General features: G+C 47.0%; 1 protein-coding gene and 1 non-coding gene across 4 annotated transcripts in view; one reads left to right on the top strand and one right to left on the bottom strand.

The window, feature by feature from the left end:
* The window catches only part of LOC135399261 (uncharacterized), a 112,288-nt gene that overhangs the window by 44,862 nt on the left and 43,671 nt on the right, over positions 1-23,755 (bottom strand). The gene's annotated exons all lie outside the window — the stretch shown is intronic.
* Positions 3,713-3,785, top strand: Trnaf-gaa (transfer RNA phenylalanine (anticodon GAA)). The gene has a single exon. It is a non-coding gene; the product is annotated as a tRNA-Phe (tRNA).

Below are 23,755 nucleotides of genomic sequence, written 5' to 3'. Positions count from 1 at the left end.
GCAGCAAGAAGACAAGGACGAGTGTTAGAAGGAACGAAGTGAGCAGGAATACTGCAGATCTAACCTAATATTTAACCACGGGACAACCTCAAGGACAACCACAACCTCACTCCCCGAACGTAGTCGACGCGATCCGAACAAGACTCAACAGCGTTCGGGGTGTCTGTATGTGTGTGTGTGTGTGTGTCAGGATTGTGTCTGTCCTTGAGTTTGATATTTGCGAACGTTGTTATTTAAGAAGTGTTGTATACCTGTGATTAAATATATATTGAGACTGCTGTAGTCCCTGTCCTGTTGCGATGAAACTCCCCACTCATCATCTCGAAATAAAGTTGTTGTAGTCCTGTTCACTTCGTTCCTTCCTTCTAACACCCGTCCTCGTCTTTTTGCTGCAGTGCGTCATATCGTAAGTCGGTACCATCTACACTCTTAAAAATGATGCTGGTGGTGGTGATGGTGAAAGGGCTTGCCGTTGTCGGCCTCACGTATGTGGGCAACGTCACGACTGACGCCCTGGGGGAATGTGCGTCCTGGGCCGACTTCTAAGGGAACACATAGCAGCAATATGGGGTACACTCTTAAAAATGAACTTCACCCCATAGCACGCTCCTAGCCAACCATCATCCCGAGTGACATCGTTCTCTCCCCTGATTTGTTGAAAACGGGAGGCGTACGCCTTTTTGTGACACTTGTGTAGAAATGTTAATTGTCACAAAAAGGCGGACGCCTCCCGTTTTCAACAAATCAGAGGAGAGAACGATGTCACTCGGGATGATGGTTGGCTAGGAGCGTGCTATGGGGTGAAGTTCATTTTTAAGAGTGTACCCCGTATTGCTGCTATGTGTATGCACGGCATGCACTCTTAAAAATGAACTTCACCGCATGGCACGCCCCTAGCCAACAATCATCTTGAATGATATCGCTATCTGCCCTAATGTGTTGAAAACGGGAGGCGTACGCCATTTTTGTGACACTTATGCTGTTCATAATTGTCACAGAAAGGGCGTACGCCCTCCGTTTTCAACAAATCAGGTCACATAACGATATCATTCGAGATTATGGTTGGCTAGGAGCGTGCTATGCGGTGAAGTTCATTTTTAAGAGTGTGCTGCCGCGAAAGCACCAAAAGTCTAATCTGCTGCCTCATATATCCGAGCTTTTTCATTCTTTCTATTTAATCTGATGCAGCAAAAAGGAAGTGCTAACGTACCGAAATATAACCCAAGTATAGTCTGCATATAGGCTACGGGATATAGAACACCGTGCTGCACGATGCAAATGGGCCGGGCCGGAATTCTATAACTACAAAGGTGCGCGTTGATGAAAACCCTTTTGTAAGCGCATACACATGGGGGATGGATTTAATGACGAAGGCGGTGACTCTTCCTAACTGCAACCAGATGGCGTCTCGTGCAGGCTAGCTGCTACTCCAAACACGCTGTCGCAGACATGCCTCTCGGCTCGTCACGCGCAGTATTGATTGATTACAAACGCAACCACTTCCCCCGCTTCAACGAAACCTGCTGTAACGTTGCCGCTCCCTCCTCCATCAAGAACGAGAGCGAGGGGGAGAAAAAGTTCCGTCTCTTTTTGGCAAGTTTTTAGTGAAGAAAAAGAGAAATAAAGGAAGCCAACGAAAATCGCAGAAGGAAGAAACAGAAGGCAACATGGGGGTACCGCGAGGTGAAAGAAGCCAGCAGCAGTTGCGTTTCGGCATAGCTTCTGGCTTTCAGTGGAGAAATTAATCATCTCGAAGAGAGACACCGCACTGCTTGGCAGCAAAACAGCAACCATCAGGTAAAGTCGCTAGTCCCTCCCTTCTCAGCTCACTCACGTTAGCTTAATTGGTAGAGCCCTGGGCCGGCAATCCAGAAGACGTGGGTTCGAGTCCTGCAGCTGGCTAACCTTTTCAGTTACTTCCTTCTTTCACACACGTTAGACATACATAGGTCTAAACTCAAACTGAGTTTGCAACTCAGTTTGCATAACCATGCAAATCATGCAACCATGGAGTTGGCAACTCCATAAACAACTTTCTGGGGCAAGCTGTCTGTACCAAAAGGTGCGTAAAGGAAAGATAACATGCAAAAACTGTATCAAATTGCATAGCCGTTGAATGTGAACCTGAGGAGGACCTCTTGAAGGTTCATGAATACCTCCGTGTGAGTCGTTCACAAAGAAACATTGAAAACATTTGAACGTCCAAGGTGAATATACTTCATTTTGAATACATTATGTACGTATACATTTCTCCATATTTTTCTTTTCCAATTCTAATGTAATATAATATAATCTATAGACAGATACGCTTCAGGGGACCCCTCATGTATACGGTAGATCTCGATAAGTACGAACCTTACAATTCTGCATTAATACAGGATATTAATTATCCTAGACGAACAATAAAATGACTCGAGGCCCCAAAACAAACACAAAGACACAATGATGAATGTAACAACAAAATCGCATCCACGACAACCTTGTGGCACCGTGATAATGAGCTCTTTGCAGGATGAAACTAGTAAGTCCTTCTTTCGATCCTAACTTCCGATGCGCTAAGAGCCGAGCATGGATTGTTTCTCGAAAAGGTCACTCAGAGACAGGCAACGTATTGATAATTGACGAGGGAATCAAAGAGCCTGTGAAATATTAAATGAAGGGACTGCGTAAATGAACGGCAAATATCTCTCAACCAAGCAGGCCTGTAGGCGTGGGAGGCCGGCTTCCCTAATTGCCGAGTCGAGTTCAAAAACAATGCAAAGATGAAAGATAACTGCAATGTAAAAGTACGCGTCGGTGAAATTGTGCGGGGGCAATAAAGCGAGAATAGTAACAACAAAGAACAAGAAAAAAAAATTGCGGCCAAGCGCACGAATAATAATTGTCGGAAATTGCCGACTTCCGTATGCGCACCAAACGTTGAAGGAAAGAAGCGCAAAATCGGTGGAGGGGGTGCGAGGAAAAAGACGGCACGAATGGCTGCCTGCCTGGCAGAGTTCCACAATAGAAGAAATATTATACGAGGACTATCATGTACCGCAAGGCGATTTGCTTTGGGATATGTTCCAGAGAGCTCTTCGTGAAACCTATGAACACGCAACCAGGTTTTGACTAGAGTGCGTGGCTGTGTGGTCGCGGCAGCCATTGGTTGTATGTGATGTGATTGGTTGTATGGGGAAGGGGGCGTCTCTCCCCTGGTGGGTACAGAGGTATATTCTAATCCAAAACGGTTTCAACGAACCTAGCAGACTCGTGCAAGAGCATATGCATTATCTCATTTTATTGTCTGTCTGGGTGCGTTATCTATCATTTGGTCCTTTGTCTTCTGGAATTGTGCATCCCATTACTTTGTATTTCCGAGACCTACTCCTGTTACAGCCCCACCAAGGGCTAACAGTATGTTTGAAATAAATAAATAGCGGAATAGCTTTTCCTTCATCCTATATTACTGTACGAAGCTGGGTGGTAGAGACTTGCCAGACGAATGTCAGTACAGTTCCTCCTGTAGTCGGCCCAGGGCGCGCACTAACCGCCCCCCCCCCCCCCGCGGGTCCCTCACTCCTTCCTGCTGTCCTCTTTCCATCTGTCCAGATCTGTACGCCGCTCATGGCCATACGTGACGTTAACACGAAATAAAAAAACAAACAAATGTGTACTGGAATATAAATTTCATTTCTATGTGAGATGTGATAATAGTGAGCACTAACCTGCAGCCGAAATAGCTCAGTTGGGAGAGCGTTAGACTGAAGATCTAAAGGTCCCTGGTTCGATCCCGGGTTTCGGCACGGTTCTTTTTTTTTTCTTCTTTTTTTCGTGGGTACCATATCTTTGCACAACCTTTTCGCCCGTTTGCGCTAATTTTTAAAAACATTCCCTCACAGCCTACTTTGTTCTTTATTCTATTAAATACACGGTTATTAGAATCTACAGCGAACACACACACTTCCCTCTCAGCAGTTACCTCCGATGTCTTTCACTGTGCTTCGCAGCAATGTTCACTAAGACAGCAACCTGTCCATACGAGGCATGCAGGCCGCCCCCGTTAACCATTCGCTACTTCGCTTTTCTCTCCAAGTTCTACATCGGTTGTCACGGCACCGATATCGGCTTCCCTCTCATAATCTATAAAGCAAACCCGGAGAAAGACAACTTATTTCTTCCACGTACAGCCGTAAAATCCCCGAACAGCGTTAGCCGCTCGCCCCCGTTGTTTCCTCGTATCTCCAGTTTCTGCCTATAGAGAGAAGAGAAGAGATAAAACTTCCCATTCTGTGTACGTCAATATCTACCTTTCATTCTACCCCATCTACCCCTATTTTCGCGCAGCCTCTGCAATATACAGCAGGGACCAAAGTGCCCTCCTCCTCCGCACCAACTAAACATTAATACCACACACACACACACACACACACACACTCTACCTTGGATGCACGTCGACACCTTTCCCTTTGTTTTACTATCCGAGAGAGCGATTTTTATGGCTCCTCGTGCAACTCTGCTGTCATCACCTGCGCTGCCTTTTGCCAATACAGTCTTACAAGCGGCACTAAAGAGCAAAACTTTCTCCTCGCCGCCTGAATGATACCGTTACCTTGACATTAACAGAAAAGGAACGGGATTCATCCGTTGTGTCGTTCGTGAATTATGAGCGAGAGAAACCGCAATTTACGCTTTCCATCTCACTCACTCCTTCTCAGGAAGACCGAGAATGCGCAGAGCAGGCTCCTATTGGTCTCCTCAAACGACTTGTCATATCATCGCGTTTGAGGAGACCAATCCGAGGCGTCTTCGCATTACCGCGCTTCTTGAGAAGGAGAAGGAAAGCGTAAATTGCGGTTTCTCTCGCTCATAAATCACTAACGACACAAGGGATGAATGCCGTTCCTTTTGCGTTGGCGTCAAGGTAACGACATTTTTCACTCCGCGAGGAGAATTTTTTTACTTTAGTGTTCCTTTAAAACGGAGGTAGTGGTGGTGGTGGTGAAAGGGGTCGCCGTTGTCGGCCTCATTGAGGTGGGCAACGCCACGACTAGCGCCCTGGGGGAATGTGCGTCCTGGGCCGACTTCTAAGGGAACTGTGCCGACATATGTCTGAAAGCGTCTGAGGAAAACCTAGGAAAAACCCCAGGCAGCACAGCCGGCACCGGGGTTCGAACACGGGTACCTCCTGGTCTCGACGTGACATGGGTGACGAGACGAGCTTCACCGCAATAACGGGCTCCTATAGCCAACCATTATCCCAAAACGGCATCGTTCTCTCTGTCGATTTGTTGAAATCTGGAGGCGTACGCCTTTTTGTGACACGTATGCGGTTGCGTTAATTGTTACAAAAAGGCGTACGTCTCGTGCTTTCCACAAATCACAGGAGTGATAACTTTATCATTCTGTGCAAACGACTGGCCTTCAGCGTGCTATGTGGTGAAGCTCCGTTTTAAGCGTGTGTAATCTAGAAAAGGAAAGAAAAGAGACGTCACTGCGTAACATGCATATCGAACCAACCGTCATACAGAATGATATCGTTCAGTGCTTAGACTTGATGATAACATGGGGGGGGGGGGGGGGCGTACTCCTTTTTGTGGCAAAAAAAGAAAGAAAGAAACCCTAAAAAACAAGCAAACAAAAGAAAATCACCGGCAGAATCAAACCCTAAAAAATGTGTTTTCAGCTTGCATCAGCTAGAGAGAAGAAAGTAGGTGCCAGAAGAGCCACCCTCAATTACGAGAATGTATCTCCCGCGCATCATTTACTCACATCTGAATTATTCGTTTACATACAATATCTCTGTCGGATTTCTGGGCAACACACGAGAGAAATGTGCAGAATGAATAAAGAAAGGAAAAAAAAAGAGAAGAAAAAGAACCCGAAGTAAAGAAATAACTAACAACTCCATTTCAATCCACTGTGCAGCACTACGCAGCTAATCAGTCGAGTACAGTGATCGCATTTCACTACTTCGAAATACCGACCAGCTGAGCAGCTTCGCAAGTAAAAGTCATACGTAAGCGCGCATAAAGCCTGAAATGACGTAGAAAAATATCGACGCAGCAAGGCGCCCCATCCTCATTCACCGTCCAGATCCTCAGGCTATACCTCGCCTTATTACTTCTTTTCCCTTTCATCTCCCATAACCCGGACGTTTTCTTTGCTCATACCAAATAGCGCATATAAGGCATTTCCTCCGTATTCCGGCAGTAAGTACCATTGGTTTAAGCAACAATCTGCCGTCCGGTGTTTGGCGGTGCTCCTCGCGCGATGCTCCCGTGACGTGCGAGCGAAGCGAGGAAGAATAAAAGAAGTTCGGAAGCGTTCGTCGGAGGCATCATCCGTCAGCTGTTGCTAATGGAGCAGCATGAGAGAAGAGTGCCTGATGACCTCTCATCTGCATATGGCGCTCACTTGAAACCAGCCAGCACGCCCCTTCCGTTTTCGCCTTCTTCGACGGATATACGCTCCGTAGCAGTTAGCGCGCTTCATTTCGTACAAACGTGTCTGAACAGTACAGGAATGCGCAGAAAATCATTCGGAGTGTAGTTTCCCTTTCTTTTATTAATAACGCGTCCTGGAGTAGCCAGTTCCGAGTGGCTCGAGACTACCATCTCCATTTTTTTCTTTTAAAATCAATCAATCAATCATTCGGAGCCAACCGTTCGCATTGCAAGGATGAGATGCCTTACACTCTTAAAAATGAACTTCACCGTAATAAGTGTCACAAAAAAGGCGTACGCCTCCCGTTTTAAACAAATCGGGGCAGATAACGACATCATTCGAGATGATGGTTGGCTAGGAGCGTTGTTATGCGGTGAAAATCATTTTTAAGAGTGTATACCTAACAAAGCACGCAGATGAATCTCTTAAAGAGGCACTAAAGTGAAGAGTTTTCTCGTTGTAGAATGAAATATTCCGTAACCTTGCCTTGCAAAAGGAACGAGATTCATCCGTTGTGCCGTTCGGGAGTTATGATCCGAATGAAACCACGGATTTTCTCTTTCCCGTTTCTCTCCTTCTCAAGAAGGGCGGCCATGCGGAGCGGCCTGTCATTGGTCTCCTCAAACGATTTGCCCAATCATCGCGGGAGATCGTTTGAGGTGACCAATGACAGGGTAGCTCCGCATTGCCGCGCTCCTTGAGAAGGAGGGAGGAGAAAAAGTGAAGGGTAATTTGCCGCTTCGAGTGTGTGTGTGTGTGGGGGGGGGGGGGGGGGCATAATTCACGAACGACGCGACGGATGACTCTCGTCCCTTTTTGGATTGCTCTCAAGGTAACGGAATCGTTCACTCTACAAGAAGACATTTTCGCACTTTCGTGCCCCTTTAAACCATACATCCACCTATCTAGAGTAGGCCAAAGCCATGTATCCTGTAGTTGCTGGATATTTGTGGTATCACCCGTACGCAACTTTCTTCCGGGTAAAACTTCGCATTCTTGAAACGATTCCGTCTACAGTCATGTCTCGATATTTCCAGACACCTCGGGAGTCGTTCCTTTTCGTCCGGATAACGAATTTCCGGATAACCGGACCGAGCAAACTTCCGGGGAAACCCGAAAAAATTGGGACATCTCTTTATAGCTAAAGAAAAGGAAACGAGGAAAAGATCGTTACTTAAAAAATTCATGCAAAGTGAGCTGCTTGAAATTAGTAGGCACGCGTGCGACAGAAATTTGGTCACGGCCACGGCACTCGCTGAGTCACCCTGCTGTTCAAAGAAGGGTACAATGTCTTAGAAAGTTGGTCCCGCGCACATGTCTTTGCCTTTTTGCAAATGTATTTGGCATAGGCCAAAAGATAATCGAGGCTTTCGGACGGCCTGGACATTGATGTTCACGCGTTGATTTCTTGCGCCCAGTGGATACAGGGCACCTCTTCCACTTATCGTCTATACCATCTCTAGCGTGTGCCTGCACACGCCAAAAGGGAGTGGCCTCTGAAGAAAGGGGAGTCAAACAGCACAGAGTGCCCCCTGTGATATGTGACTCTTTTCCGGAGCAATGCGAACACAGTACATGCCAGACGCTGAGGACGTTCACGCTTTTCCGGATAAACGAATCAGAATGACCTAGGTCCTGGAAGATCGTTCCCTGTATTTGCTGTCCGGATACGGATAACGAATTACGGATAACGAATTACGGATAACCGAGACAAAATCCAATTGTAGCAGGCTCGTTCCCGGTAATGTAGTCTGGATAACGAGTTTTCCGGATATCTGAACTCCGGATAAGCGAGACATGACTGTATTTCAATTTGACTGCATTTGCTGCTGGTCTTCTCGACTGGTCAACCACCGTAATACAGAAATACCTCATTGACATTACGTTCCACCTCACGAACTCCCTCTGCGTTATCTTATCCGTCATAAGTCCCCCTGCACTCTTTCCAGAACACAATCAAGTTTCGATTACTGCTACGAAAATCGAAAGCAGCATACTTAACTTCCAATTCAAGAAAGCTCCCTACCCAAGTGCGCATACTATAGTATGCTCCAAAGTCTATGGCGCTTGCAGACCTCTATACACCAGGACACCTCATTTTCGCGCCATAAAATGGTACAAAATAGCAGCGGCATTCCGCGAGTCCCTCGCAACGTTAAACCTATAACGCCCAGCGCGCATCCTAATTACATGGCTGTTCAACGGAGCCACCGCGTACAATGGCTGGAGCTCACACGCTGTACCGTGCCGTGGACTTGCCCTATCTCGTCAACGCGGTACACGCACGCAAACTAGCGGAAAACATTACGGAGTACGAGCGGTTCGCAAGCCCATATCGTACGTAATGCGTTATGTGCTGCGTGCCATGAACTGGAGGCCGGCGAATTCGTTATTATTATAGGCCGTATTGTGCGAGTGCAAGGAGGATACGCTTTTGAATATTCGCGGTAATGTGTGTAACCAGGGCGTAAATCAAGGCGATGATACAACAACGATGGGTCATCTTTTGTATACATCGGTAGAAAGGAAATATAAAATATTCGAAATAACGGCGGCTGAATACGGATGTCGACGCGTCCGGGGTAAAGCTGCGTTAGTGGTATCTGATGCGGTTAGTTAATCTCTTTGCGTGACCCAAAGCGCAAACATTAATGTAACAACCGACAAAAAATAATAATAATACAGGGACTTCCTAGTTTGGTGATTCGAAAAGTGACTTAGAGGCCACGATATCTATGTCTATTACGGGATCATCTGGCATCAACAACCACAACTGTATTGTGAGATGATGAACGGAGAGTTTCATCGCCAGGGGCAATACTCTACCCCATTGCTGGTGGTGATGCGGAGAATGAAATAATGAGCCCCTTCACAATAAGGATCCAAGTCCTATGGTATCCAGGAAGGTGACGAGAGCTTTGAGGGCAGAGCGTTGGTGGGCTGGATGTGGCCAGGGCCAGTAGTGCAAGGTGTACTGCGTTTACTGCACATATTGTAACTCTACAGTCGCGAAAGGGCATAGCATCCAGTTTCAATTGATTCCTGGCCATCCTGGCAGAGAGGGGAATGAAGCTGCCGCACACAGAGGCCTTCAACGTGGTCACGTCCGACTAAGGTGCATATACTATACTAAAAGTGACGCAGAAAGAATGATTCCTGAACTCAGGCAGCAAATCAAATGTACCGGCTGTTTAACTGGAGCTGAATGGACTTCACACTTGTACAAGGTTGGCCCTGAGCTACGTTCCGGGTACCTCCAACCCCCTTTCGGCAAGATGTGCGTCTCCCAGCACACAGGTTACGGCTAAATGTCCCGAACAGTTCGATTCTTGCATGAACTCGGAAAGACTGCTTTCCCTAATTAATAATAATTGGGTGTTTACGTCGCGAGACAACTGAGATCATGAGCGACGCCACAGCGGTCGGTCTGTGGATTGCTTTTGCCCACCTGAGGGTTCTTTAACGTGCGATGAAAGCTCACCACGCGGCACCCCGTATTTAACGTCCCTCGCGGAAGACGGCCTTTCCCTAACTTCCCTAACTTCGGCGAGTGTCTGGACATCGTAGAATACAAACGTCCCCTACTCTTGGTGTGTTCCAAGTATACTCCGACTGTCGCTGCGTCATGTAATGTACGCGACTTTGGACGCCCGACCTTTTGATATAGTAAAAAAAAAAAAAAAAAAGAAATAAGATCTTTTGCAAGCGCAGCGTCAAGGGACTGTATGCAATACAGCCGGTGCCGTTTCTTTTCGAGAATCCCGGTCGAGGGATATTTTGCAAATTCCGGTACTTGCACAGGTACATGGTGCAGGTACGTGCGTGCTGTTACTCGGCAAGTGTTATCAACTGGTGATTCCCATCGGGTGAACTTTCGCCTTACCCTGCTACTACTTTCCTCGAAACCCGATGATCGTTTCTACCTTCGCTTCTTTCTTTCCTTGCCATTCTCGTTATCTTAATAGTTCATCATCACCGGTTAAACCAGTGGAGGTGTCCGATCTTGTCTCACATCACCGTCCCTATATTCTTTTTTTTTTTTCTTCTTCTTTTATCAATCATCACAAGCATCGTCGTCGTCGTACGAAACAACCGATTCGTTTTTCATGCAGTGCTTCCAGGGAAATATTCGACGACTTGTTTCTCTGGCACTGTGCTGGGTAGAACTGAAACTTCATGCTGTCTGCTATTCTCACAGTGCATCGACGGAGCTCTACTTGACCAGCCTCTTGTCTCTCTCATGTTTGTCTGATGTCCGTCAGATGGTATATTGTGCAAGGCTTCTAGGGGCTTCCTGGCAAACACGTCTGCGATTATCTTATTTTTTCTTAAAACCAACCAACCAATGTCTGCGGTTGTCTTGGCTTCTACTACTGGTCATATGAGGACCACACCGCATACGCGACGAATTAGTCTGACTCAATGTCGAACAACCAGTCAGTTTTTCCCCTCTTCTCCTTTCCTTTTTACTTTTTCTTTTTCAATTGAATAGCGGGTCTACCTTGCGTTTGACAAACCTTTCCTCTATTTCTTCGAATAAACTTTATATCCCGTCCCTCGACATCCGCTATCATAATCTCTCGCGATTTCTCTGGCGAGCAACCAAGCCGAGCAGCAGCAGCAGCAACGAAGGGATCTCTCGCTGCATCCACGGCAATGCGACTCCAGACCTATCCGTTACCGTCTTCTAAATGCTTTCGATTTCCGCCGAATACTTTCAAAATGTTTCCACCCTAAGAGGAAAATGAGGAAAAGCTAGATAAATTACCGCTCACCTCCAAGTAAAAATTACTCGCGACCTGTCAAAACTTTCCAACGCCTGCTAAGAAGAAAAAGTCACGTTCGATATAAATGCACACATATTGAACTTGGCTACATGCGGGAGCTATATGAGCTATCGCCCCAATAGCAGCCTACCCATACGCAGCTCTGGGATTGGCCTTTCTTTCTTTCTTTTTTTTTCTCGCTTCGCCTTTTTCTCTCGCAGATCCCCTTTCTAATTAATAAACTAATTAATCATGACGCCTAATCGCTCGCTTCCATCTGCCGGCACCAGCCTGCAAAAAAAAAGTGAGAGACAGAGTGAGGGGACCTTTCATACGACGCTCCCGTGCGCCGCTATTTCCGGCGTGCCGCGCGCAGCCGTGCGTCATGTCCGGGGTAAGACGCACGTCACTTCCGGGTATCAGAATGAGAATAGAGAACAGATACCCATGCACACTAGGCTTTATTTACGAGGCACCGAATGTACCATTCGGCGACGTGGCAGAGCGTGTTTGTCTTTTTATTTCTTTTTTTCCCGCGTTACACAATCATTCGTGTTATGACATTATTCGTGTACGCATTCTCAACCACGTACGCGCTTACAGCCTAGCACGAACATTGTGCCGGCAACCACGGGAGCATTGCAAGATGACGGATTTAAAGAGTGGAGTGTGGATTTGTCGGTGCGATCCCTCTATTTGATGTCCAACTATATAGACAGCAACTGGAGACGAGGATGGGATGAGAACCCACGTGAAAGACATTGAGGCACGGTCTTACCCACAAAAAGTCTTAACATGAGACTACCTGTCGTTCCCGATTTTGTAAAGGTTACGCCATTGACGAAACGCCATCATTTGCAGCGAAGAACTCTGATTTCTATGGAATGCATCCGGTGCCGTTATTTCAGCTTGGTGATGATTGAATTCGACAAAGTTCAACAGCATTGCGCATCTTCATGAAACGAAGCGCAAAGGTAGATTCGGCGGGAGATCATGCTCCAGGTGAAAGCAACTGCCGCAGAGCTCTATGCAGAAGAGTTCTATGTATGCTAATATGTGCTCTTACTACGGAAGACGGTTTCGCCCTGGCCGCTGCCCCTCAGGCAAGAGACACGATATAAGGTCGGCGTGAAGAGTACCTCTCCAAGAGAGGCTGCATAGTTTTCCTGTAGTATTAAGATTTACTGAGACACTCGCGCAAGGCTAAAAAAGTACCGCAATAAAGTGAGAAAAAAATCTTCGGCGGAATAAAAGATGCCGTTACCTTAACACCGGCATAAAAGGAACGGGATGTCGTTCGTTGCGTGCCTACACTCTTAAAAATGAACTTCACCGCATAGCACGCTGCTAGCCAACCATAATCTCGAATGATATCGTTATCTGCCCTGATTTGTTGAAAACGGGAGGCGTACGCCTTTTTTGTGACACTTATGCTGTTCATAATTGTCACAAAAAAGGCGTACGCCTACCGTTTTCAACAAATCAGGGCAAATAACGATATCATTCGAGATTATGGTTGGCTATGAGCGTGCTATGCGGTGAAGTTCATTTTTAAGAGTGTAGTTTACACTTTCCCCTTTCTCTCATTCTCAAGAGGCGTGACACAACGGTGCGCATGGGGCGTCCGATCATTGCGGGAAGCCGTTTCAGGGTACACTCATAGAAACGAACTTCACCGCATAGCACGGTCCAATACAATCATCATCTCGAATGATATCGGTATCTGGATTTGCCGGAAATGGGGGGGGGGGGGCGTACGCCTTTTTTGAGACACTTGTGCTGTTCATAATTGTCATAAAAAAGGCGTATACGCTTCCCGTTTTCAACAAATCAGGGCAGATAACGATATCATTCGAGATGATGGTTGGCTAGGAGCGTGCTATGCGGTGAAGTTCATGCACAAGATTGTAACTATCGGAGGCAACCTCGCGTACCTCTTGAGCACCTCTTGAGAAAGAGAGAACAGGGGAAGCGTAAATTGCGGTTTCCTTGGCGCTTAAATCGCGAATGGCGCAGCGAATGAACCCTGTTCCTCTTGTATTGCTCTCAACGTAACGCCATCTTTCGTTCCGCGAGGAGAAAGTTCTTGCACTGCAGTACCCCTTTTCAGCGCGTTCCTATACTACCGTACGGGTGGTCGCAAAACAGGGAACAGAGGACGGATTTTGCTAAGAGAGTCCACATTACCGTTCACCGCACTCTCGAAATGTCTCGACGAGAACGAGACTTGACGAGCTTTGCGCAGGCTCGGCGATGCGTTCTGTCGCGTACTTCGACGACGTCCGGAAACGGGCTTCCGGTGACCTCTAACTGACCTTTCTGCCGTTGCGGGCGCCTGTAAGCCAGTGGGAACGCGCCTTCCTCTATACGAAACGCGACGTTGCTGAGGCAACTATAGAATCGCTATGCGAGCTCTAGTTAAGCACAAAAAGAACGTCTTGCACAGCTAAGGCCATCCTTCCCTTCATTTCTTGCTTCGCAGCGACTGATCACAAACGCAAGAACGCAGTGTCCCGCTTGCACCGAAGGAAAAAAAAAGGGGAAAAATAAAACTAAAATCGTGCACTGCATATACAAAGTGCAACAAACACACAAAGCGGAACATCCGTATTTTGCGCTACCCTGCTTCTCTCTCTCCCTCTCTCTGGCCGTCCTCAAAGAGAACCACTACCAGTGAAAGTACACAAGCGCGTTCGATCTTGCCAAACTTGCGATAGAAGGCTCCCGAAGAAAAACCCATAAGCCCCGCGTGACAGGCGTTCTTTTAAAACCCCTTCCCCCCATCAGGCTCGGAAAAGACACGCACAAGAGGAGAGGCCGTTGAAAACGAACCGTCGCAACACACAGAAACCAAATCCTCTTTCGACAAAGCAGCAGAGGGGACGTCTTCATCTTTTCCATTTTGATCCCTTTAGTTCGTCTTTTACTTCCGCCAGTCTGATTTTAAGCTGGCACGCCCCCTCTTTGGAATCTTCAATGACGTCACGACGCGTTAGTATCGATCGCAGCGCCCTTGTGGCGGCTGTTGAGAAAATTGTCAACTTCTGGATGTCCTTTAAAGTACCATTACGACGTCTCTTCTTTTTCTTTGGCTGCCATGGAACTTATTCTTCGACGTTCTCTGTATAGCAAACGCTACAGACAGCGTCGTCGCGGCTATACACTGCACATATACACACGGTCTGGTGCACAATGCTTCATAGAACCGCGTCTGCCACGGGGCATTATGGAAATGTGACACCTTGCTAACAAGTGGCGCGAAAGAGGCAGAGCGAATGTGTTTTTCTTTTTCTTCTTTTTTTTTTTTTTTGACACCACTGTGCGAACTGTCACAGAAACTGATATATGCAGGTGGCTTCTAAAACCGGAAGTGACCGTTAGTGACGTCAATCTGTGCTGTAGTTGTTCCAATACTTGCCGCGAAGTCGAACCAGTTTATCCAATGCGCCAATTCGGTGTTAATTAATTAGATACAATGAAAAATTGGCGCGAACGATGCACGACAGCTAGCAACATTCAACTGCGTGTTCATTCGTCCTTTTCACCCTGTTCTCTTTTTTTAAATATCGATGTACGTTAGTTCAGACACCCCGTATATATTGTACGTCTTCCATCACGTTTTGCGCCCAACGTGCATTTCGTCCGCGTTTACCGGGCACCCTTTTTAGGGCCGTGTTTATATAGAGCCCGTTCGCAACAGAGCCAAAACCAGCACAGCGCTGTTGAGCGCTTTAGATGAGCGCCGCACATAGAGTCTTTCGATTGGCGAGTCGGCAGCCGCTCAAGCGTTGACGGTCCATCGAGCACCGTTCACGCTCCACTAATTCAAGTACTCCTGTTATACGGGAAAGGCATAGAAATGGCAACACATACGAATCCTACATACATGGATGTATCGAACGCACGTCGAGGGCTCCCAACTGACCTCGTTCAATAAGCTTGACGTATCCACATGATACTATATATCAGAGTATTTCTTGTTTCCAGATGATGAGCCTCGGACAGTTAGTGTGTACAGTCTTCATACAGAACTTCTTCAGTCTTCAAACAGAATAACAACAACGACGACAATAATGACTGAAGGAAATGTGACGGTGACGTGGGATGCTGCCCCGCGGAACAAACAGAACTTCACCACATAACAAGCTGAAAGTCTGTGTCTGTCTGGGTGTTTTTCCTGGGTTTTCCTCAGACACAGTTCCCAGTGAAGTCGACCCAGGACGCACGGTCCCCTCCCGAGCAACATGTCGCCACGCCGGCAGCAGGCAGATCGCTCGGAAATAGCACACCACCCTTGTAACAATCGGCGTAACTTCATGCCACCTCTTCCTTCTTCGCCAGTCGGAATGTCACCTGCTTCGACGCAGACGAGTTCAAACGCAGGCTTTATGGGGCTACAAATGGCTGCCCATGCGGCTGATGGTGGCTCGTCTCCACAGAGCACGGTCGTGATTGGCGGACTCTTGCTTGTTACGTCCCGTCGTTCAAGCGATCAGGCTTTGTAGTGTTCCCCAAGCGGTCGTTACACGTTATGCAGTCAGCTGTATGCGCTCTGGGGTGGAACCACGACATCAACATCTTTCGTACATTCATCCGGTCCAATCCAATCCAACTGACAAGGCCGATCGTAGGAAGGTAGGAAATCCAGCGTACCGGTGAGGAAATGTTAAGGGAAGTGCTTTAGGACGAGAGCCGCCGATATTTCCAACACATACTGTTCTTCAAAAGAAGAACAGTCTCTCATCGAAATATCGGCAGCTCTCGTCTTGAGACTATTTCCTTAACCTTTGCTAAAGCGATATCCGATTACAACAACCCATCTGAACTTGCCAGATTCAAGTAAACTTGTCACTCCAACTACTTACAGCACTCAATATCTTGCACAGCCTTCGCGGTGCTGTTCACGGGAATATTTTTTCTAAAATCTCGCACAGCACCTCCAGTTTATCTCGCAAAAGAAGGCCACGCCACACAATAGATAAGGAAAGAAAAAATGCACGGCATGAAGGAATTACACAGAGCACGCGCTCGCGCTCTCACTACCAATGCCTTGTACCTTGGTTCCCAAATGCCCGAGTACATGCCATCCAAGTTTCGCTGCACCATGACGTCACCCGCGACCTTAGCTCGATCCCAAGCCAGGATCAATGCGTCACTTTCCACAGACACCGCCTCCTCAGCTTAATGTAAGCGAGTAAAGACGTGCAAGAATAGCACAGAAAACGGCACAAAGCAAAGCACGGGGGCCCCATGCATATGTGCATCGATTATACGCACGTATACGGTGGAGATCCAATATCGCATACGCTTGTCGGCCACGCTGTCCCTTCGCGAGAAAAGGCTGTCGATATCATGTACAGAACGCGGAGGACACACTTGTGACACCACCCCAATATCGACATGCACGGGCACGTAAATGGCTTTTTTCTCGACGAATACTTGGCGAGAACCGTGCACAGTTCTCGCCAAGTATTCGACGACAAAAACTCATGGGTGTACCTCCGAGCAAAGTGATCGAAATCCCCGCTGCAAAATAAACTACCGTAAATAAATGTTATCTGACTATAAAATGCGCAGTGGCGCGCGTGAAACTGCCAACGGCGAACTAACCTGGACATAAAAATGCAATAATAATGAACTAATAATAAACTAACCAACATGCTGCTCCGTCGAGTCCACCCTGCTAAGCCTAACGGCTGCTAAAATGTGGCTTTCGTTCGCTAAGACGACTTGGGCATGACATCGAGAACCCGTGAATTTGAGTGGTTAAATAGTGATATCGTGTTCTCAAACGCGGCATATCACAGTTCCCTTGGACGTCGGCCTAGGACGCACACTCCCCCAGGGCGTTAGTCGTGACGTCTGTGAGGCCGACAATCGCGAGACCTTTCACCACCACCACGACCACGAAGCAATGGAGCATTCTCCTTGATTTTCCTTGTTTCGAGAACGTGAATTTCGAGATCGGGGATTTTGCAAACGGGAATATCGAGGTCCTCCAAAACTTATATCTTTGCCCCTAACATAAAAAAAAAGATTTTTTTTTGCATTTTTTGTCTCAGGATTATCAGCCTGCTGCACTCCTAAAACACAACTTCACTGCATAACACGCTCCTACCTAACCATCATCCCGTATGACGTCGTTTTCTCCCCTGGGGGTCGTTACGGTCGTTACAAGCTAACGAGTGGCGGGAAATTCAAAAAGGTGGGCACGTGACACATTGCGCGTGACGTATACCACGGCCTTCACATATCGCGCGAAGAGCGCCGTGCACGTGTTTTATCACGTGCCCACCTTTTTAAATTTCCCGCCCGCCTTTTTGAATTCCCCGCCACTCGTTACCTTGTAACGACCGTAACGACGATGAAGCGATTAAGCCCCCTGATCTGTTGAAAACGAGAGGCCTATACTTTTTTTTCTTTTACACCTATGCAGTTCCGTTAATTATCACGAGAAGGCGTATGGCCCGCACTTTCCACAAATAAGGTATCATTCTCTGCCATGATTGGCCTTCAGCATATTATCTGGTGAAGTTCTGAAGTTCTGGGCTTTCCTCAAATGCTTTCAGACATATGTTGGCACAGTTCCCTTAGAAGTCGGCCCAGGATGCACATTCCCCAGGACGTCAGTCGTGACGTTGCCCACATATGTGAGGCCCACAACGGCGAGCCCTTTCAACATCACCACCACCACCACCACCATCTGTTTCAAGACTACGGGGAGCTCCTTCAGCAGTACCTTCACCACCACCACCTGTTCCAAGAGCGTATGAATTCTTTGCGAGGGGTGCCTAGCACCAGTTCACCGCATACCACCATAAAGGTCAGCCATTCCACAGAATGATATGTTATGGCTCCTGCATGATTCGTGGAAAGCGCGGGAAGTATGCCTTCTTGTGACAATTAATACAACCGCATAAGTGTCACAAAAAGGGACACGCCTGTCGTTCTCCCCACATCTGGGAACGCCATTCCGATGTCATTCGGTCATGTTGAGTGTTATTCAGTGAAGTTATCTGTTAAGGGTGCAGAAGATCAGCACCGCGAATATCGAAACACATCCGAATGTGATATATCACGGCAGGAATCTCCGCAAGTGAAGCGGCCGCGGGAGGGGTCACGTGCTTACAATAACCTACACTCTTAAAAATGAACTTCACCACATACACACACTAGCCAACCATCATCCCGAGTGACATCGTTCTCTCCCCTGATTTGTTGAAAACTGGAGGCGTACGCCTTTTTGTGACACTTATGCAGAAATGTTAATTGTCACAAAAAGGCGGACGCCTCCCGTTTTCAACAAATCAGGGGAGAGAACGATGTCACTCGGGATGATGGTTGGCTAGGAGCGTGCTATGAGGTGAAGTTCATTTTTAAGAGTGTATAGGAAAGACCGAAGCTCGCTTCATCGACGTCGAGCTCGATGTCAGGACACCTAAACAGAACTACACCGCATAGCACGCTCTGTGCCAACCATTGGTACGAATGATAGGGTTATCGCTTCTGATTCGAAGAGAGAGGGAGAGAGAGGGACGCTTTTTTGTGGCAATTACGATATATCCAAATTACCACAAAAAGGCGTACGCCCATCTCTGTTCCCGAATCAGAAGCGATAAACCTATCATTTGTGGCAATGGTTCATGGCACACAGCGTGCTTTGTGGGGAAGTTCTGTTTTTAGAGTGTAGGAGGTCGTTTGAGTTTGATTATAGAAAAAAAACGGAGGATATTGAATTCGTCACTGACGAATTCTGCTACTCCCTCAAAGGAAATGAAATGAATGAAAGGAGAAAGAAAACTGCAAAGATGAAAAGGTAAAAATAGAAAGGCATCACCCCTCCCAGTCACCGAACTGTACGTGCATATGCGTAGCTACATCCCCTAGAAGTGAGCTGAGACTCTAACAGGAACGGGGAACTCGACGACACATGCCTAGAATGCGGCCCTAAAATACAGATACCATCTCACTGCTCATATGAAGTTGACAAGCGCTGACAACACCGCATCTCTCTTCCCGGGTTCCCATACACCCAGCACCTTGACTATATCGAATGTTCTATTGTCCAAGCGGTCTAGAGCAACCTTCAATGTAGCCCTTTGTGATGCATATCTTGTGCAGTGCATAACGATGTGTTCCGTGTTTCCCACGTGGAGGTCGTGTTCCTTGTGCCTGGGATGGCACCTTCGCCACAAGCACTGTAAGTAGTTAGGGGAAGTGACACGCATACGATAATGACGTGCGGCGACAATCATTCAAAGTAGAAACGAAACGCAAAAAAAATAATAATAATAATAATCAGTCGAATAAAAAATGCTTTCGCACGTCAAGTATAACCCGCGCTACCGACTTCAGCGAAGCCGCCGTCCGCACCCCTAAAGATTGTATTCTATGACCCTCACATCGAAGCTCCGTACGTAACCTAACTATCACGTGGTCCTAAAAGAGCACACACACACACACACGCACACGCTCAACAATCAAACTGAGAAGGAGCGGCTCTTCATACGGTGATCGATCAGCTATAAATCGATGAGGATGGACGAACAGGGACAGACTCGCCCCAACATACACACACACGCACACATACACACACGCGCGCGCAGCTTCGCGGCTGTTGCGCGTTAGTGTGTTTGTGCGCGAGGAGGAGGGGGGGGGAAGAGGGGGCACACTGTACCACCACGCTCCATACCAAAGCGAATACGTAAACAGGTCTCGCCGAAGCGTTTTCTAGTCAATCCGCTCGAATGGGCCAGGAGCACAGTTGTGCACCATTTGTTGGTTTATAAGCGCAATGCCTGACGTGGGATCGAAGGAACGCTGAGCTAGCGATTATTGATAAACACGCACGCGAAGGGTTTTGTGCGTATTATTTGTAGGACGCGTCGGCGCTTATTTTCGGGCAACGTGTATCCGCGCGGGGGGATCGACAGGCGGTTTGTTGATCAGCGACACGTGGAGACTGACGTCGGCACTTTGCGGTCTATCGTATTAGCTTCCGGCAGAGAGGCCGGCGCGTGTACTTGGTTGATAAGTTGCTATAAGTCGTCTATGTAACTCCGTCCGATCAACGTGAATGACTAAATTGTACGCGGCTGGATGTATAGGCGATGCCGTTCGATCTGCGTGAATGACGTGTAAGTCATACGTGACTGGATGCAGACGAAGCTTTGCATTCACGATAGATTATCGCCGTGTTCAAATTGTGTGCGCGTGGGTATCGATATCGATGGCGATGTCGCACTGTGTACCCACGTACCATCGCAGTTGTCACTGCCATGGTACGTGGTGAGGTTCCGTCTTCACTGCACTAGTGCTGTTAACCCACAGCGCTCAATTTGAGGTCCCCCAAACACACGCACAAAAAAGAGAAAAGCATGGCAGCAAATAGGGTAAGGTGGGGCAAGATGAGACAGAAATTTGCAATTGAATATGAAATTTTTATTTTTCGTGTTTAAAAAAAAAACTAGTCATAGGCATATTCCCAGGGGTCTAGAGCTCCTGACCTGTAAATGCAGAACGGATTTAGCCGGTCTAAAATAAGCACAGAACAAGAAATTCAAAAATGCAGATTGTCTCATCCTGCCCCAACCCTCGGGGCAAGACGAGATATGGCGTGGGGCAAGATGAGACACGCCATGGTAATGAACTATAGAAATTAGCTTTTGCAATCCAAGCGAAAAAAGTAAAGCCCGTAGGCCTCCACGCAACCCCCTTGAGCCCACCGCCCACATGATGTGGAATAAAACAACACAGAAACCCGATACTATTTTGCTGCGCCGTTCTTTGCAAACACGGCACCGCCAGTCTGATGTGTCGCTGGTCGCGCGCTTCTGCGTGCGCTTCTGCTTTGCTTGAAGTATCCTAGGAAACAGGAACATCCTAATAGTTGACTTATCAGTTTCTAACTTACATTATATTTACATTGCATTAAATTTAAATTACATTAAATTGTCGTGTCTTGCCCCGTGCATATCATATCGGATGAATTATTTTTTCTGTTGAACACCGGATAACCAAGAGTGTCCATATTTTGCATATATCTAGAATGAATAAAGAAATAGGATGTGGACTTACATTGCCACAATAAGCAGAGTTTGAGGTAACTCGCTACTGTAACTAAGTTCCTTTTTTGGTAACTTGTAACTTAACTCGGTACTTTTGCGCCGTGGTAACTTTCAGAGGAACTCGTTCCTTTTCCAGGTAACTTTGCCAAAGTAACTTAAGTTAAGTTCCAAGTTACTTTTATCTCGCTTTTCACTCACGTCCACATATTTTCTTGCTTTCTCTCCGGTTCCTTCATGTCATTTTTTGCCATTTGCATTTGCGATTCGCATTTTTTGCCATGAAACGTGATATTCAATCAATGACAGTATTTTATCCAGGAAGTAAGAACCGCTGCCATTGAAATGAAGCTGAACCATTGTGCACCCACGGGAAGTATAAGATGCAAAGCGTTCGAATAGACCTCTACAAGCGAAACGTCATCATGACATTGGTAGACAGACTGAAACCAAAAGAAATCGGAAGAAGAGGGCTGGGTTCTTTGTTCCGGGCACTGGTTCTCTGCCTCCTACTGAACGAAAAGCAGGACCAAGGGTCGCGTTCCTTTAAGGGACCATATCGTAATCCCCTCAAGACCGTGGCTTTCGGGCGTGACCTTGTTCACCTCTAGCTTAGAGCGTAGTTCAATTCTATCAAATTTGTGGCGCTGTCGAACATTATGACATCATTTGTTTACAAACAGGGACAGGTCTATTGTTGGACATGAACGGGTTGCACTCCTCCGCAGGCTACTCAAGGTCTAACTCAACTGCTCATGCGCGCTGCACCTGCGTAATGCCATTTTGTGTCCGAAGTAACTTGGAAGTAACTCGTTCTTTTGTTTAAGTAACTCAGTAACTGCGAGTTACGTTTCAGGCTGAAGAACTTCGTTACATTTTTCACAGGGGAACTTGTAAAGAGTTCTTTTTGACGGGTAACTTCTCAATCTATGATAATAAGCCTCCGAAACGTGATGCACAGATGACAAGAAAAAGGACTGCAGAAAATCGCGCCTTTTTTGCGGGTCTCTACATTCTAGGCAGAAGTAACCGATTTTTTTTTTTTTTTCTCTCTTCAACGCAAACACCAATCAGGACAATTCTCACGTGCAATAAAGCGGACATGCAGAGCCACCTACACTCTTAGAAATGAACTTCACCACATAGCACGCTCCAACCATCATCCCGAATGACAACGTTCTCGCCCCTGATTTGTTGAAAACGGGAGGAGGAGCCTATTTTGTGCCGTGCATAATGCACACAAAATAGGCTCCTCCTCCCGTTTTCAACAAATCTAGAGCGAGAACGTTGTCATTCGGGGTGATGGTTGGCTAGGAGCGTGCTATGTGGTGAAGTTCATTTTTAAGAGTGTATGAGTAAAGTTTCAAGCGCATGGAGCAACGCGTCTCTGAGACAGGCGCCGTCGAGCAAAAAATGTCGCGTCTTGCCCCACCTTACCCTGCATCTACACTCTTAAAAATGAACTTCACCACATAGCACGCTCCTAGCCAACCATCATCCCGAATGACAACGTTCTCGCCCCTGATTTGTTGAAAACGGGAGGAGGAGCCTATTTTGTGCCATTATGCACGGCACAAAATAGGCTCCTCCTCCCGTTTTCAACAAATCTAGGGCGAGAACGTTGTCATTCGGGGTGATGGTTGGCTAGGAGCGTGCTATGTGGTGAAGTTCATTTTTAAGAGTGTAGTGACGATTATTGTGGAAATTTGCGGAGAAGCAGACAACATGGTATAGCATTTCAAAATGCACCTGTACGTTATCGCCAGCTTTCCTTAACCCAATTATCATCATCAAAATAAAGTTTGCTCTTCAGTTCAGTCTTCTTATACCCCTGTCACACGCAAACCGAACAGCATTCCCAGCGAATGACAGTAGCACCGAATGTCATTCGTGCAGCAATGACATTCGGACACTTTGAACAGCAAAGTGCAAAAAGCTTTTTTCCCCCTCCTATCACTTATCACAAACTGACGAAAAAGCTGTTAACTTCGTGCCAAAAGAATTCACGACAAAAAAATAAATAAATAAAAAACTGTTCGAAATACCCCGAAAGAAACTCTGCCAGATAGAGCAAGCGGGAACAGGTCACATGACCCCGTTCCACACACGATGGCGATTATATGACCTCCCCGTCCTTCTCAGGCCATTCATCAAAGCCAGAGTTGTAGACCCGAGCCAAGGGAGCGACCGCTGACAACCGTCATAGTCGTCGACGGGCACAACGATATATCAGTACATCTCCCAATCTCTCTCTTTCCATGTACGTATATATCGAATAAAAGACGAAGGAAAAAAAAAAACGTCTCTGCAGCCACGGAACAAACAAGGCACTGTTCGTCTCCGCTCAGTTATTATTTCGCTCCAAAGGTTTCCGTCCACCATCCTCCTCCCCCCCTCTCTCTCTTCCTTTCGTATCCTTCTCCCTGTACCTTGTCTGTCGTCATTTTTTGTCTTTTTTCCAGAGTCTTTTTTTTTAGACTGTTCTAAATAGACCAACTC

The sequence above is a fragment of the Ornithodoros turicata genome, chromosome 6 (genome assembly GCF_037126465.1).
Source record: "Ornithodoros turicata isolate Travis chromosome 6, ASM3712646v1, whole genome shotgun sequence".
Classification (NCBI taxonomy): domain Eukaryota; kingdom Metazoa; phylum Arthropoda; class Arachnida; order Ixodida; family Argasidae; genus Ornithodoros; species Ornithodoros turicata.
This window is presented reverse-complemented; position numbering and strand designations above follow the sequence as displayed.